Here is a 3,858-nt window from a genome sequence, read left to right on the forward strand (position 1 = left end):
GCGTTCGTGCCGGGCCGGTGCGGGGAGCACATGGGCGGCTTCTTGGGGGCGAGGGATCTCTTGGTAGCTCTTCTCTTGCTGTGCTGGCGCCAGACGGAGTGGGTTCCGCCCAGGGGCCACGCGCCTTGGGGCCAAGGCGCCTTCTTGAGGGGGAGGCGGCTGAGGCGCTCCCGGAGCTTCGTCGCCCACGCAGGACGGGGCGCGGTGCAGCGAGAGGGATTACGCAGGGGAGCCCCCAGCGGCGCTGACGAGCTCGGTGATGCGGGCGAGCCACTCATCGTAGAGGTCGTCGATAGGATGGTAGTGCAGGAGCTCCCGCGCCAGGAGCAGCGCGGCGTGTGTGTCGGCGGGAGCGCTACGGGCATGGGACAAGGAACCGGCTGGAGTCAGCGACGGGGTGGCGGCGCGGCCTTCTCGCCGCATCAAAGGATGCAGGGACGACGCCTGCTGCTCGTTCCCCGCCGGGCCGTTGGCGGTGTTGACGGCAGGCGACAGGGAACGGTGGGGGCGCCCGCCGATGGGGGCCGTCTGAGCGACGTGAGTGGCGAGAGCGGCCCGGCGCTCGGCACGGGTTCGACGAGCGTCTGACATGGATGCGACGGGCGGCGAAACACGAGGCGACGGAAGGCGGATTCCGACGCACCCCTACCTGGCGCGCCAAATGTCGGATTTCGGGTTTCGGCAGACCCTCTAGGTTCGAACTCTCGGGTGCACGCAGAGATCACACCTCCTGCCTACCCACGTCTCATCGCCTCGCAAGGATCTCAACTACACGAAGAACAACACAAGGGACACAAGATTTATACTGGTTCAGGCAATCATTGTGGTGTAATACCCTACTCCAGTTTGTGGTGTGGTGGATTGCCTCAGGGGCTGATGATGAACAGTACAATGGAGAACTGCCTCGCGAGGGGCTGTTCTTGGCTGGTGTGATGAACTGCTAGGGGGAGTTCAGTCGCTTCTCTCTCTCTCTAGTCTACCCTAAGATCTCTCTTTTTTGTTCATCTTCCCTCCTCTACCCTGTGGGTGGCTAGTCCTATTTATAGATGGAGGCTCTGGGCCTCTTCCCAAATATTGAGCGGGAAGGGCGCCAACAATTGGCCATTTTGAAGGGGAACATCTAGTACACTTATCCTGACTAAAGTCGGTCCTCGCCCGCCAAAGACCCTAACGGTGACGCCGACTTGGGCTCCACGATGACCTCTGTCCTGCCGTCCTGCTGGTCTTGGTCTTGTTGCACCGAAATGGTTGCCTTTGCTTGATACCCTTGCCTGCTCTTGCCCCCTTTGCACCAAAGAGGAAACAAGGACTCTGCGTAGGCCGGCGCCCGCCTGGCCTCGGTCATCACGGCTTGCGTCATGGGCACCTCGTGAGGTACCCCGCCTTGATCTCTCTGCCTCCTCGCGAGCCAGCCTGACGAGGCTGTGCCCGAGGAAGCCTCCCATGGTCCGCCCCGCGAGGCTTGGCCCCTCGCGAGGGTCTTGAGCATGTGTTGATGAAGATGGGCCATACTGGGCCACTCCCTGAGCCACGCCACAGGCCGCAGGCAGGCAAGTCTGGGTACCCCCATTCCTAGAATGCCGACAGTGTGGAGCATATGCATCTTGGTTCATTGGTTACCGAAGCATATTTTAGTCAGCGAAGATTGTGATTAATGTTTGTGGCATGTTGTACTCATACAATTTGTAATATACCAACCACGGAAGATCTAGAACACGGATGCATGGAGTTTGTACCCAAGTGCATTCTCTTCTCGTAACGAGTTTTCCATGTTGAAAACTTGCCAATTTGAGGTTGTCCGCATATCCTACTATTTTATTATGACTTACTAATAGAATGCCCCTTCTCACAGACCCCCTCCCCTCCGAGGTGCGAGACCAGAGTATCAACCAATTGTGGGATGATTTTCTAGTTTTGCATTCTAAATACAATTCAGATGTGTGCAACACCATCTCAACTATGTAACATGAAACATCTCATATAAGTATTGGACATTTGTCACTAGCAATATATTAACATACAAGGAAGCGGTGATTTTGACCTTGGAAAATATTCGTACTCGTGGCTTATGCCATGTTTTCTACGGGTATCGATTAGTCTACAAGTTGTGTTTTTATTCTAATTAAAAAGTAGTTTTCCTATCATGTTTTGAAAATAAATAAACCAGGTAATTGTTTCCATAATAAAAGTGAGAACAATGCACTATTTTGTCAGTAGTTCAATCAGGAAGGTTTTGAGAAGTATTCCACGCCAACCCGCATAAGGCCATGCTAGTTTTATTACCCAAAATGCTCCAAAGTGGACTTGTGACCAATACCATAACTTTCTCCACATTGTCAACCATCCTTGCATTATTATTAACAATATCGTGTTGTCCCCTAAATGAAAATTAACGACACTGGCTATCTAAAAAAACAATAAAGGTAACACATCATGGCAACTCTATCTCATAATACCTAAATATAATCACAAAATTTTATCTAAAATTGACCATGTTATTATATCTCATGTTCCCCATAACGCATACCCTAAACCTCACTACTAGGGAAAGCCCTAGTAGTAGCGCGAGTTTTGAGGCTATCAGCAGCGCGGGCACCCGCGCTACCAATAAGGCACTACAACTAACTGTTAGTAGTAGCGCTGTCTGTGCCCGCGCTACTACTATTGACTATATCAGCAGCGTGTTTCCTGAACGCGCTGCTATTAGTTAGCTGTAGCGATTTCCTGCGCCCGCGCTGCTGTTATATCTTTCACCATTTCCCCACTCCAGCTTCAATAAACTGCAATTTCCAGATACTAGGTACTACTAGATATCAATTTCATAAAGCATTATAGGTACTAGGTAGTACTCCCTCGGTTCCAAATTACTCGTCGTGGTTTTAGTTCAAATTGGAACTAAACCACGATGAGTAATTTGGAACCGAAGGAGTACTAGATAACAATTTCATATATACTCAACATGCATCCTCAAGCAGTACAAGGTGACATCGACGACGATCATCATATTTAGTTCTAGATGATATCGATGACGATCATCATATGTAGTTCTACATGATATCGACGACGATCATCATAGCCACACACACATATGTAGTTCTAGATGATATCGACGATGATCAAATCCTCAAGCCTGGGCGGTGGGTGTTCCTGATAGTAATTAGGATGGCCTGTCCAACACGAAGATTCTTGCCAACGAGGAATCTCTTCCACCCAACCGAGTTTAAGTGTGTGCGACCGTCTGTGTCCATGCGGTAAGTACAGGTGGTGACGGAGCCCCTTGCGGTAAGGTGTAGTCCAGCTAAGCCTTCTTCATCAGGCTCGATACCACAACTCATAGATAGGTTCTTTGGCAATTTCTGAATAAGAAAAACATATCAATTAATAAATAGCCTCACACATACTCTTGCAAATATATTTCTATTAAGTCTAGATTCCACGCAACATATCATTGGACTCTACACTAAGCATATCATCGGATAATTTGCATTTGTAAGTATAACATACCATATCATGTCGATCGACCATGGTACTTGTGAGGCGGGTCACGAATGGCACCCCAACAAAGTCAGCACATGGTGGAATTATGTCCCATAGGTTGCACACCTCCTCCTCGCTCAGCCTCATTCTTTGAGATATGATGGCTTCATGAAGTGGATCCTCATTGTCTTCATCATCTTCTTCATCTGCATCCTCTTCATCATCTTCATCATCTTCGTCATCTTCGTCATCTTCATCATCCTCCACCAGGTTGAGATAAATGACTGCTAGCTTGGGTCTTTCTGCTCTGAAGGAGAAGCTGATCAACTCACCACCAGTAAGACGCATGCGGGCGAGGAAACGGGCCCATCCATCTCCTCC

The sequence above is a fragment of the Triticum aestivum genome, chromosome 7B, assembly GCF_018294505.1.
Source record: "Triticum aestivum cultivar Chinese Spring chromosome 7B, IWGSC CS RefSeq v2.1, whole genome shotgun sequence".
Lineage (NCBI taxonomy): Eukaryota > Viridiplantae > Streptophyta > Magnoliopsida > Poales > Poaceae > Triticum > Triticum aestivum.